Source organism: Mustela nivalis, assembly GCF_964662115.1.
Source record: "Mustela nivalis genome assembly, chromosome: 1".
In the NCBI taxonomy this organism is placed as follows: Eukaryota; Metazoa; Chordata; class Mammalia; order Carnivora; family Mustelidae; genus Mustela; species Mustela nivalis.
Window position 1 is genome coordinate 193,241,824 of NC_139020.1, and position 14,696 is coordinate 193,256,519.

General features: G+C 45.4%; 1 protein-coding gene across 1 annotated transcript in view; it reads right to left on the minus strand.

Annotated features, from left to right (window-relative positions):
* Positions 1–14,696, minus strand: part of CACNA2D3 (calcium voltage-gated channel auxiliary subunit alpha2delta 3) — a 477,844-nt gene that overhangs the window by 288,107 nt on the left and 175,041 nt on the right. The gene's annotated exons all lie outside the window — the stretch shown is intronic.

Below are 14,696 nucleotides of genomic sequence, written 5' to 3' on the forward strand. Positions count from 1 at the left end.
GTTGCATGCAATTCCCACCGGCACCCTATGAGAGAACAGAGCTCCCTGTGTCGGAAGACGGAGAAGGGGCCCAGCAGCAGGGAGCAGGGGTCGGACCACCTTCTCCGAGGGCTGGCTCAGGCCAGGGGAAGTCACTCACTTCACTCCTCTACAAATGGACCGCAACAGGGGGGCCACCATGGAACGCAAGGAGAGAGCTCGGAGCTGCCCCTGCAATCAGGCCTGAACTGGACTGCCAGCTCTCCTGCCCCGTAGTTGTGTGACGGTAGGCCAATTAGCTAGCCCCAGAAAGCTAGAAGCCTCACCTCCCAGAACACACTGTAAGTGCCTCCTGGTGGGGCTCCCTGTGGGGTGGGACGAGGTAACTCAGTGCTGCTCACTCTCAGCTGAACATTAGACAGCCTGAGGAGTTTTTGGAAACCCCCACACCCAGTCCACACCCCAGACAGAGACAACTAGAATCCCAGGAAGAGAGGCTGGGCATCTGTATTTTTTTTAAGCCTCTAGGTGATTCCAATGTACCTCCTCACCTCCCAAGCTTGAAAGCCAGCGAATGATTCTTTCTGCTTGGAATGTGATTTCCCTGAGCAATGGTGTCTGCTTCTGTGAGCTCTTTGGAAATGCAGACTCTCAACCCACTAAAATGGACTCTTCATCCTAGCAATACTCCTGAGCTATTCCGATGAACCGTATACTCGGAAAAGTGCGCAAATGTTTCACCTTGAGTGCTTAGCTGGGTCCTTGACCTCTGACAGCGACTGGATCTTAATAAAAACCCCAGGAAGGACAGTACAACATGTGGGTAGAGGGGGAAGACGGTCTGGGCTGGAGTCTCAGCTACCTACAGTGAGAAACGGCCTCAGCTGCTTCTCCAGTTCCTAACCAATAATAACGTTACCCAACTCAAAAGAGGCTTATAAGCATTAAATCAGATAAGACACGAAGAATGCTTAATACCTGCTTGCCAGAGTCAGCGCAACAGTGCCATTCTGATCACAGCTAGAGTGAGTGATCAGCTCTTCCGATGATAACATTTGGTTAATTACATGTCAGAGCTGAAAGGAACTCACTCTGAGTGGCAAGGGTACTTTTCAGCAGATGGCCCTGAGACAAGTGATTTCCACATGCAAAGAATGAAATCAGAGCCCCACCTCACACCATGTACAAAAACTAACTCAACCTGGGTCAAAGACCTACATGTAAAAGCTAAAACTGTAAGACTCTTAGAAAACAACATAGGCACAAATCTCTGTGACCCTGAATTAGGTAGTGACATCTTAGATATGCACCCAAAGTACAGGCATCAGAAAGGAAAAAATAGATTGGTAGGACGTTGTCAAAATTAAAACTTTGGGCTACAAAGGACACCATCAAGAGAGTGAAAAGACAATATATGGAATGGGAGAAAATATGTTCAAATCATGTATTTGATAAGGGACTAGTATCTAGAACATATAAAGAACATTTACAACTTAGTAACAGATAGACAAATGACAGTTTTTAACTTGGCAAAGGATTTGAACCGGCACTTCTCCAAGGAAGATATACAAACAGCCAATAAGTATCTAGAAAGATGCTCAACATTATTAGTCATCAGGGAACTGCAAGTCAAACTGCTACCACTTCTCAATCACTAATGTGTGTGACAGGTAACAAGTGTCGGTGAGAATATGGAGAACTCAGACCTCTCCAACACTGCTGATGGGAACACAAAATGGCATAGCCATGTGCGAAAGCAGCCTGGCAGTTCCTCAAAAGGTTAATCATAGAGTTACCATATGACTAGCAACTCCATTTCTACATGTTCCCAAGAGAAATAAAAATATACTTCCATGCAAAAACATGGATACAAATATTCACAGCAGCATAGTCAATACAGGCAAAAAGTGGAAAGGGCACAAGTGACCACCAGCTGGTGAACGGATACGCAGAGCGTGGTCACATACCGTAGAACGTTACTGGACCATAGCAAAGAATGAACTATTGACACATGTTAAAATATGGATAAGTCCGGAAAATATTACACTCAGTGAAGGCAGTCACAAAAGACCATAAACTGGATGCTCCCATTTAAGTGGTATCTCCAGAATACGTAAATCTATAGAAACAGAAAGTAGAAGAGCGTTTCCCTGTTCTCCATGGAGGAAGGAGGTTTGGGGGGGCAATGGAGGGTGACTGCCAGTGGGTTTGGGATTTTTCCCTTGGGTGCTGAAAGCTTCTGTAGGTGACTGAGGGGATGGTTCTACAATCCTGTGGATACACTAAAAAACTGTACACTTTAAATGAGTGAATAGTATTGTATGGGAATTGTATTGTAGTAAAGCGGTCAAAAATTTGCAGAGGTAACTCAGTGTGATATGTTCAGGGTTGGGCCAAAGATGAGCTGCTTTTTAAATGCCAACAACTCAGTTATTAAGACGAGTTACACACATGACAAACATCAGAGAGGCGATGTGAGACTCTAATTTAAAATCATTGACTATGCAAATGTGAAATTTCAGAATATGCAAATGCACCACACCATGATAAAAAGGAAGGATACATGGGGCTAATTTCTTACTGTTAATTCTGCTAAAATAACTCCTTTATTGTCCCGTTCCTACCACGGTGAGCTCTTGATGTTGTTGTTGATGAAGATGTAATGTTCTTTTCTTCTTGAAGGAAGTTTGATGAATTATTTTTCTATAAGGTGTCTGCACAGAGAGATAAGTGCCACACATTCAAATGTAACCACTTTCAGCATTTTTCATTCCCTTCTCCCCGTGAGAGATATTGTCTCAGTCATCATTCTAGTAGAAAAGTGTGTGCTGTGGGGAGGGACAGTGGAGGGGGGGTGCCCTCTGATTTTTGTTTCCTAATTCTGTGAATGAGACCAGATGGGGAGTTATTTACATAGATCAGGTCTTCTTTGAGATGAGAGAAAATACACAAGAGAAATAAGACTTCTTGTTTATAAAAGCCTAACACAAGAGCTGAAATTTTGAAATGTTAAAGGTGAAGAAAATCTCAGAAAGAGCCTTCCAGTGTTTCATAGACTTAAAGAGACACGCACACACATGCATGCACACACGCACACACACACACACACACACACAGCTTGAGGAGAACACCCAAGGACTCCCCCCACCCATATTCCTTTTTGCCAAGTAAAGAAGGCTCAACACACTTCCTTGGAGTAAAATCATGTCTACCATGTCTGGTCTCAAGAGGCCACCTCTGATTTCCAAATGGGGACTTCACTGTCCCCAGATGATGACCATAGGGACTGCAATGACAGACATCTGGCACAGCAAGGGAGGAAGTCCCCCAAGCCTCCAGGACGTCCTCCTGGAGACAAGCTGCCTGGCCCCACAAGACTCCTCTACCAGAGGCTACCATCGAGCCATCCAAACTGGCCTGCAGGCCCTGCCCCCCCTCGGGTCTGGCCTTGCTCCTGCCTTGGGCTCCTTCCACTGCCCCTTTGCAGCTGGTAACTGTCAGCACATGTCTCAGTAACAGTGTGGAGGGCCGGGACCACTGCCTGGCCTGAAGTTCTTCCAGAGAATCCTGCTGGAGGAGAGGAGACACCCCCTCGCTGGCTGGTGTTGGGGTGCGAACGAACAGCTCCCCAACAAGACCAAGATGACGGTCTGCTTTCTGACCACCACCGCAGCCTTCCAGGGGCCCCAAGACGTTCCTCTCATTGAAGCGCATCAAACAACCCGATGAGATGCTCCAGAATCACTGGGTGCACAGTGAGATTCTCCTCCCCCACTGACACATAAAATCAATTAAAAAGCACACCAGAAAAAAAAAAAAAAAAGTCCCATTTGCCCCCCGATCATACAAAAGCATTATCTGTTGTGTGTTCAAGCAGCCAGTACAGCTCGGGACATGCAGTCAATGATATCCCAGCTGATTCTCAACAAAGACTCTGATTACTCAAGAGGGCCGGCATCCCTCTGCTGAATGCAATGTAAATGAAACGCCAATGAATTCCCAGCCACCTTTTCATTTTCCCCTCATAACCTAATTTACAAAACGTAAATAGTCTCGCTGTGTCTGTGGGCCCAGCGGCTCCTTACCTCCATGCAGGAAACTGAGCAAAGACCAAAACCAGACAACCCATGCCACCGACACCTCCCTCCCATAACTACGCATTCAAAATATTGCTGAAAACCCCTAATTTGTTGCCATTTATACAATTATAGCCAGTGGTCTTTATTATTATTATTATTATTATTATTATGGCTTTATTCTGTCATTTTGATCTATTGATGGTGACACTTCAGTGATTCACCATCATTTCCTCCCACCCACAAACCTTTTAAGATTTCTTTTGCCTCGCCTGAGTATAAACTAAGTGGCATTATTTTTCTACCTGATCTGGTATGGAAACACCAGTCTTTGGAGAAATCAGCGGAGCAAGCAGTCGGTTGGTGTAACACTGCTGTGCTGTGTGGTCCCCACCCACCCACTCTGGCTCGGACAAGTGTCCTGCATGTCTCCCACCTGCAGAGGACACCTCGTTCTCGTTCCGTTCTAGTGGGCGATGCAGGCAGAGAAGGCAGCAAGGCGAGCTCAGAGCTTCCGAGTGGGTGCCCTGATGGGCGTAATTGCTATGGGTTAAAGGCAGGGATCAGCACTATAATTTCACACGAGTCTCCATGGCCACGGGCCTCTCTTCTCCGGGCTGTTTGGTCCACTTGGTCTTGACCAAAGCGACAGGAAATCTTTCAAAATGGGGCTTTATAGATGGAGAATAAAAATAGGCAGTGAAAATGGGAAAGACGGTTTTAAATGATATTCCTCTTCAGATGGGAAAGAAATTTTTCTTTTTCTTTTTCTTTATCATCGCACAACAGAAATCAAATCTGAACTTCTGAGACAGAGGAGAAATGGATCATTTGGTGGGGAACAGGGGCCAGGGCAAGAACGAGCACACAGAAAACACCCAGGAAACCTTACCCAGCACCACGTCCTGGCGACCAGATGGTCTGCCCATGACAGCGTCATTACCAGGGTGGTGAGTCCATTCATTCACCGATACTAGCCAAATGCCCAGGCTGGGTCCCAGGGCTGTAAGGGGAAGCAAGATCACCATGGTCCCTACCCTCATGATACCAGGGTCCTAGTGGGGAGACAGCCACCATCAAGTCAACACTGAGCTAAAGAGAAGTTAAGTACAACACCCAAAAGTTAATAAAGGAAGTAAGCAAGATGGTATTACAGACCATGGTGGCAGGGTGGGGTGGGGCTCTGGACAGGTGCCTTGACCCAGCCATGCTATAACTAGGACAATACCAAGCCCAGAAGTGGGCAACTACTCTCAGCACCACTCCAAAATTCTCCTTCATGGCATCTTGCTCAAATTTATGAAGAATCCCCTTGAAACTGCCCAGACATCAGTGTGTTCCATTTCTAGGGGGTAGGGAGATGCCTGTGTTCACCACATGCCACATGAAGAGAAACATCTGCCAAACCTGGAGGCACACACCCCAACTCTAGCCTCCAGCCTATACTACGACCAGAAGATCTCTCAGCCAGGCTCCGAGAACACCTGGGAACCCCATGGCCGTTCTGCTAAGTCACAGCCTCAGAACACAGACTTCCTCCTCCCTCCCCTATCCCCAGTCAAGTTTTCCTTCCTCAGTTCCAACCAAATAGGAAAGAGGGAAGAAAAAAAGGAAAGAAGGAGTGGGGGGGGGGAAGAGAGGGAGGGAAGCCGTTCTTTGATTCCCTCTATAGAAATCACTAACTTTTATTTCCACCCCGAGCAGCTGGCCTGATTTCTGCCCATTTCAAGTCCCCCATTCACCTTGTTCTGGGAGGAGAGCCATGTAGGGAGGGAATGGGCTGAGGCTGAAGCGTGGAGTCTAAGAAGGCAGTAGTCTGACTTGAGATGGCATGCAAAGGACCCATTTACTTGGAAGAGATGGTCAAGGGTGCTGGAAGGATCATGAGCTATGTGGCTTCTCTGCAGTTAAGATCAAAACCTTTTCTCTCCCCATCATCATTCAGGAGTTTTCTGAATGAAGAGGTGTAACCTATTATCAGTCTGACTTTAAGTTATCCTGGCTTCAAGATAAAGATCTGTGAGTCAATCACCAAATGCCTAATGAGCACTTAACTAAAGACTCAGACGCGGTGATAGGTACTGGGGCTGGAGTGGGGGGACCAGCTGGGACAAAGAAACACTATAGTATGGACAATGGGAAAGGGCATTAATAGGCGACTTATAAGAAAAAAGGAAGAAGAAATGATCGATGAACAGACAGAAAAACCGCACCATAAGAGGAAGAGACCCAAAGTGACCCTGGTCCTTAGTCTAGGTGTCTAACAATGAGCGGGCTGGAAATGGAGTCCTTTCTCAGTGAGAAGGGATATACTGCACGCAACTTCTCTTGGGACCAGTGACTTTCTCCTGTAGTAGGAGGGTCTAAAACACCCAGACACCATATTCTTCAGGAGGGTCTAAAACACCCAGACACCATATTCTTCAGGTGCTGAGTCACTGGTATTCCCAGAAAACTCTTCCAAACCAGCACCCCAAAGCCAGGCAGCTTGGTGTCTGTCAGTGTCCCACATCCCTCCCCCCACAACTAGGCTGTTCTTATGATACCGTCCAGGAAGGAAGACAGAAGAGGTAGGGAGTGTCCTCCGAGTGTGTCCAAGTGAGTTCCTGAGCCCACACCTGTCTTTGAGGTGTGCTGGGGGCCCCGCACCTAGACCTTCTCTGTGTTGTGACAATAATGCTCTAAGACATGGTATAATTTGCCACAAACTTCGTTACAGCATAGGTGGGAAGCCAAAAAAGATCCACCATGCTAAACAGTAAGTAATTGAAGAAAACAAATAAAATGAGATACTACTCTGTGCCTGTAAGACTGACAGAAATCAAAAGTAATGGCCAAATGTCAGAGAGGACAGTGAAGAAAGAGAGCCTCTCCAGCCTCACAGGGGGATGCTGTCTGGAGGACAAGCTGGCAAGGATGCCAAAAGCCTTCTTTTAATTCCTAGGAATACGTCCTAATACATGCACCACATAGAAGGCCAAATTTCTCTACAAGAGTTTTGCACATCATTGCTTTTCATAGCGAAACACTGTAAATAATATCAGTGGTCACCAAAAGAGAATTTCTTGATTGGAACAACCAGAATGCAGACTATACTAAAGTCATGAAAAATAACAGAACTATATATATTCACTGATGTGGAATGATGTCCGCAACATATAAAATTAGTTTTGTAAAAATCAGTTGGCTAGTTACAAGAATAATCCAATGTTTTAGAAGTTTATGTGTGTGTGTGTGTATACATATATGTACAATAGAAAAGATATCTGGAAAAATAGAAACTATGATGTTTAAAAAGAAACAGCACTTAAAAATGTCAAGTGCCGGGGTGTCTGGGTGGCTCAGTGGGTTAAAGCCTCTGCTTTCGGCTCAGGTCATGATCTCAGGGTCCTGGGATCGAGCTCCGCATTGGGTTCTCTGTTCAGGAGGGAGCCTGCCTCCCCATCTCTGCCTGCCTCTCTGCCTGCTTGTGATCTCTGTCAAATAAATAAATAAAATCTTTAAAAAAAAAATTTTTTTTAAATGTCAAGTGCCTTTTAATACCTCTCGATGCTGTGATCTTTACTCTCTCCTTTATCATTTTCTGCAAGTTCTTCTTTCTTTTGCAATGAATATGGATTAAGGTCTGTCTTTATAACAAACAATTGTTATAGGACTTAAAGTTTAAAAAAAAAAAAAAACAATGAATATGTATAATCCGGGAAAACAAAAACTAAAGCAAAGCAAATATGGGTGAAGTGAGTTACACAGAAAATCCAAAACTAAGTCTTCTACAAAGCTTTAAAAATGGAGAGATTTTAGCCAGTTAAAAATGGGACAAATAACCACGAAGCAGGCACGCCTTTGGTACAGTGGCTTGACCTACAAAGAAGACCTCCCTCTACAGGCCAACAGGCGCAGAGTAAGCAGGAAAACCCGACTATGGTTCTCAAAGCCAACCCAACTTCAGCACAAGGCTGACGGGACAGGCTTGAGGAGACAGGAGATAAAACATCCCCTAAGAAATGTCCAGAAGTTCTCCCCTCTCTCAGCAGAAGCTCATTCCCCCAGGAGGCAGGCAAGTAGCTCACTCTGAGTGTAGGTGGGAGAACAGTTCTGTGGGCCTCTCTGAGATGAGGCTCCGGGGGATACCATCTAACCTTTGTTAGAGAAAACCCACCCCCTTCTTGGAGGGAAACCCAAGAAGACCACCCACAGGGTTCCTGGAGGTTGTGATCTCACCCATTCACCAAGAATGGTTCCCGGACCTCATAAAACTGGTGAATCCAGATCGGTGCTATTTCTCAAGTTTCTTCTGGTTTGAGGTTTCTGCTGTAAATTTTCTTACACATATGTATGGGGTTTTGCAACCCAGTTTGCAGAAGGAAGGGGGGTGGGAAGAGGTGAGGGAAGGAGGAAGGAGAGGGGGGGGGGAATGGAGGGGAGGGGAGAAAGGGAGAGGAGAGGGGGGTGGGGGCAAAGGGAGGGGAGGCAGGAAGAAACAAAGGGGAGGAACAGAAGGACAGAGGGAAGGGCGAAGAAGCAAACAGGCCAGAAGATACAGCAACAGAATAAAATAAAAGTCTTTTCATTTGTGACTTAAAACACTGTGTTTACTGTCTCAAACAAACTGACTTCTCTTTCAGGGACCATGTTAGGAAACTCTGAGTGAGATGAGAAATGAACAAAGGCAGAAACGTCTTCTGGATGCGTCCAGTCGCCTCAACTGGCTGAGCACTGAAGATCCTCCCAGGAACGCTAGGAACATTGGCTTCCGAGACTTCCGCAGCTCCTTCTGGATGGAGTATCCGAAGAGTCCTCAGGCTCCAAGAGTCCGTGTATACAGGAAGAACCAGCTGTCTTAAGAACCTTCCCTTACTTTAGAAATTTACCAACAAAATGGTTGACTTCATTTCTCATTTCATGGGTATCCTTTTGAAAATATTCCTCACCAACAATTTCCACCACGCCTGCGGGTACAGATGAGTTTTGAAGCCGGAAGTCTTCATAGAATCTCCGCCACCCTTAATCCCTTCTATCACATATATGTTTGGTACCAATCATGCTTTCCTGGAGTGCCTCCTGCTCTCCATGCTTCACTGGGTATATTTACATAAAGACGTAGACGTGTTTTATAGTCATACATATGTAGACACACACCAGTCAAAAAACAGCCAGAGAAAGTTACTTTAATAGTACCCTCTAGCTTTCTGGAAGATTGGCGTAAATCTCTTCGGCAGGGGGAAGACATCCATTTTTCTGAGAAGGTAAATGTTTATTAAATGCAAATACTGATATTCGTTACCTAGGAAAAACGTCTTGCGGCATGTGGAATTTCTCGATAAAAAGCTTTCAAGTCCCGGGTTTGTCCAGATAAACCCCTATCGGTGAACCGATGCGTGAATGCACCGAAATTGAATTACTGTACAACAGCAATTACTTCCCACAGTACAGCTATAATGGGAATCGGCTCAGCAGCCAACAGCAGGTAGCTATAGGAGAGGAGAGAAACTTAATATATAATCTGGTCTCTCTCAGCTTTTCCCAAGAAGCAAGGATGTTTATTTTTGAGCAAAACACTCTTTTTTCAAGTACCTGATTTATCATTTTATCAATGTAAATCGGAAAGTAAGTAAAACCAGATTATTTACAGGACTGAGCGTGAGAGCATGATCAAAATGTACCCCATACTCTTATCCAAGGTTGGAAAACAACAGACTCTTGGCTTACAAAGTTTAGGGCCAAGTTGTGTTTGGTGTCTTCATAGTCCCCAAGAAAATTTGTTCTTTTGGACATTTCTCATTAACTGTTGGGGAGAGAAGAGGGACTTGAATGGCAAATGAAATACTTCATGTCTTACCTGATTGGCTACCCAAATAGATAGCATCCTATAATCCTCTCTCTGTGCCTGAGAAGTGTTTAAGTTTGTGGAGGCCTGAACTCTGTCCAGCACAGCAGTGAAAGCCCTGCGGATGGGCTTTCCTGGCCCCGAAAGTGGGAACAAACTTTGAAGCTGGAAGGAGGCTACAATTCTGGCCAAGGTCAGTGCAAGGAAGGCAGGGCCTGCCCCCAACCTGTTCCACAAGATCGAAGGCAATCACCATTCTGGAGAACTCATTCTTAGAAAGCCACTCCAGAGAGTACTAGGATACATTTATAAACTCTCCAAAGTCCTTCTGTTTGTTATTTCCAGGTTTATCTACTTCTTTCCCGTCGGGCTGCTCATCTCGATTATACGGACGATTCCACAATCACAGGATCACAACATCCCCCTGCTGTGTTGGAATCCGTCCTAAAAGTATATGCCTGGAATCAGAGATGCCCACAGTTATGCAGAATGCCTTCCTACAGATTCTTCTCCACCTGCAGGTTTGTCTGTGCTCATTCAGAGCTCCCAGGGGCTGATGATCCTGTCAGCTGTGTAATGGTGTGTGCTCCTCCCAGTGGAGGACTGGATTTTAAAGACAAAGGAAATGCTAGGGCAGCCTGTCCATATAACAGCACCACGGAAGGCACGTCTTTTGGCTTCTCACTCCTCTCAAATCATCAGCAACTCAGGAGGAAGGGGAGCTGGGTCAAATGTGTCTCCCCTCAATATTTCAGATGAGCTCTGACTGGTCACCAGTTGAGCATTTCCAGGTGTCACTTAGGAATGAGGGTGTCGCACCCACCCCCCACCACCGCCGCAGGGGTCCACTGCTGGAAGAGAACAATGGGCATCACGTCCTCCTTGTCCAGCATGTGAACTGTCTTCCTTGAAATGTTAATGAACTAAAAAGCAAACTGAATCCATTTCTTGTCCACTTGTGGGGACTTCAAACTTGATAAACTGCTCGGCAACATCAATGGAGGGCTGGGTAAGCATGAATATTTTCCAACAAAGAAGGTGGGAGAGAATGCTTTGGGCACAAATACCCTGCATACAAGCAAATGACAGCATGGCTGTGTCACCTCCCCCCCCCCCCAGATCTGGCTTTTAAGTTAAAATAACCTGCACATCAACCCTCTGAGTGGGTGTGAAAAAATTATTTAAACCACCAATGGCGTTAAAAAGTGCTAAAAAATATTAGTTAAGACATGCTACCATAATGATGGCACCATTATGTTAATGGCAATTATGGAAGCTAAGGTTATTTGTAATTTGCTAGGCTAGAAAAAAAAAAAAAAGTTACATATAGTCCATTACCAACCAGATGACAGAGGTTATGTAATGGGCAGGCCACTTTGGGTTTCACATTTACTCCAGACATCTGACAGGGAGAAAATAGGACTTTCTGTGATAGGATAATTGCATAGTGAAGAGTAATTCAAACAGGGGACGAGTATGATAAAAATCACTCTGATTCAACTAATCACTGGGAAAAGTGATGGGGGAAAATGATGAAATCAAGCCAGAAGAGACAGAGAAAAGATCAACATTGTTTCACAGCCAAGAGATGACAGGCTTGGATGGCCGGATCACTAGTTCTGCTCCCTTTCCCAGCAGTGATGGGCTAACTGTACCGACCTTCACAGACCGGAGCAGTTAGAGTCGCTTTCTAAATTGCAACTGCCAGTCTCATAAATATTTTATAGACATCCATGGAAATTTTAACCATCTATGTTGTTTGTCAGCCAGTTCTTTCTCATGTGTGTTCCTCCCACGCACCCACCGCCGGTGAGCCCTTGGCACTGGATCAGGGATGGCCAGGAAGGCACCAAGACCTCCGACCTGACTTGGGCTGCTGGGATGGAGGCTGCAGTACAAGGTTTCTGGGGCATCAGAATGATGGCGCAAATTCTAAACTCCATTCTTTTCTTGGGCCATTTGAGAAAGGGGCACCATGGGATGGGACAGGAAAGGCCCCGGTGCACTGTGGTCCACTCTAGTGCCATGCAGCAAATCAGGAGGACTCCATTGAAAACCCAAATGGCAAATGTTCACTTGAAGTGTTTGCTCTTCAAAAGCTCACCAATCCCAGAGGCAAAGACCAACCTTTCCTAGTTGAGGTCTCATTACCATATGAAAAACAGTCACACCTACTGTTCCTTGGCCTCCACAGAAAGCAACATCCAGGGGGTCTCTCCGTGGCCATCTCCTCTCAGTCCCAGTGCCACAAAGCACATGACTGTTGCCAGTAGCATTCCTGGCCCACAGTGGGACCAGATCCATCTCAACAGCAAAACTGCCTCCAAACCAAACCCAATTTGACATACAAGCCCTCTTTCCCACTTAAAGACTGGGAACAGGGAGTGCCACAAACCCCTGGACCAGTTAACCCAGATTTTATGGCATCAACTGTGTTTCCAAAGGCCCTCATATACCTACTTTAAAATACACAGTTCAGAGAAACTGGATGCCTTCAGTCTAAGTACATTTCAATCCAAATAGAGCACCTTTTTTTTTAACTTCTCAAGGAACTGCACCAACCATATCTTTTTTTTTTTTAAACATCATGCACTGAAAACAAAAGGGTTCAAAATTAAGTTCCTTCCTGTCATCATCCTTGAAGCTTTTTAAAGCTGTAAGACTCTCTCATTATGAAATACTTAACAAACTCTAAGTTCCCTTCACCAGCAATGTAAGAGCAAACACTTATGAAAGCTTACCATTCGCCAGTCCCTGTGCAAAACACTTGGCACAGATACACCCAGAGGCACCGTAATCCTACCTGTGGGGAGCAAAAGGAACTCCCCTGAGCTTGCCCATGTGACTTGGGCCAGTGACTCCCCCCTGCCAAGCCTGCATGCTCATCTCTAAATCCATGATATAGGAACAGCATCTCCCTGCCAGGGAGGATGCCAGAGTGCTTACTTAGCACAGGACCTGGTGCATCGAGACTCACTAAGCACAGGGTAGGTAATCTCCTGCTCCTCCTAGCATGTCCACGTGGGTAAGTGAGGAAAAGAGGTCCACTGGTCCCTTAGCTCTTCTCAACAACCTTTCAGCTGCCACGTGGGCCCCCTGCCTCTGAGCGCCAAGTCCGCGTTCTGGAGCTGGCTGGACCTCTGTGTCATCCTGCTGTGTTGCATAAGTCCCACCCCCACTCCACCCTGGAATGCCAGGTCTGGAGGCTTCCTCATCTGTCAATTGCAGAGGCAGAAACTAAGGAAATTTGTGTCCTTTTCTGCTCTAAAGTTCTTTGATTCACAAGGAAACCCGAGTTGAAACAAAAATAGCATTTCCTTCCCTCAATTTGACAACATTGTTATGAGTATTGAAAACAAAATAAAACATTTCAATTTTGGGGGGAGGATTCAGGCAAATTGAGCCCTCGCGTGCCCCTGCTGCTGGAGGAACTGGGAAGTGGCAGGACCTGATCTGGGGAGAAATGTCCTCGCATGCAGAAAGAGCTGGGAAGATGAGATTAGCAAGTCTCTGAACTGGCTTCTGCACTTGGGAATTACCCTGCAGGATGCTGAGGGCACATAGGTGATGAAATGTGGACTTGGGTCCCTGTCCCTGGAGCTTGTCCCTCATTCCCCATGTGACCCTGGAGAAGCGACTTAACTTATGCCTCTCTCACCTTTTTTTGTAAAAGTGGAATAATATAATCCCTCCCTCTGGGGGCTGTTCTAAGGACAAGAGAGTGCATGGAAAATCCTTAGAGGAACACCAAAGGTAGTGGTGCTGAGTCATTTGATCTATTATTAATATACAAGAAGATTCACCACAGCATTATATATATCAAGACTTGCAAACAACTTAAACATCCATATTTGGAGGAAAAGTAAAATCCTTCATGACACACCCATAGACTGGAATAGGATGCAGCCATTTAAGAAAATCATTCACTAAAGTGATGCCAAGAGCAGCTCCCACTGCAATGGTGTAGAGACGTGGAAAGAAGCTGGACACAAAAGCAAACTGGCAATGCACCTGCAAATTTGAAAAAGAAAAACACCCAAGGACACGCATAGACTTGCAAATTTAAAAAAACTAGAAGGAAAGAAACACAAGAACACAAGCCTGCCTTTCAGGTGCTATTTTTCTGTTTGACATTTTTCAGTATATTCCTAAAGTTCCACCAAAGGGGCATTCATTGTATAAATAGAAAATAGTAATTATGGTGGGTTTCGGTGGAGGGGGGCAGCTGTTGCATTTTAATTTCAGGTTCTGAGTGGTAGATATGAATGGCGACTGTGTCTGTAAAGAATATCACTCGCTTTGGGGCCCCTGAGTGGCAGAGTGAGTTAAGCACCTGACTCTTGGTTTTGACTCATGTCCTGATCTCGGGCCCCTGATCTTGGGATCATGGGTTCGAGCCCTGCTTGGGGCTCTATGGTCAAAGGGAAGTCTGCTTGAGATTCTCTCTCTCTCTCCCTCTGTCCTTTCCACTCTCTCTCTCTAAAAAATAAAATAAATGATCCCTTACAAAAAAAAAAAAAAAAAAAAAAAAAAGGATTTTCACTTGCTTTAAGGTAGAGGCGTAGGGACACCACACAGGAATCACCATGAAGTGACCAGGGCTGGCTGTCAGAGCAGTATTTCTGTAGCAAAAAAGTTTTTTTTTTCTTCTGAGATACTTCAGAGTTCCCCCCAAAATGTCTCAACTTATTTGGTTAATAGTCATAGCGGCAGTAAGAAGCTGTCATTTACTGAGCACTGTATAGGTGCCAGGATCTGTACTAAGTAGCTCGAAATCCTGACTATATTTGATCGTCACACAGCCTGTGTGTTCT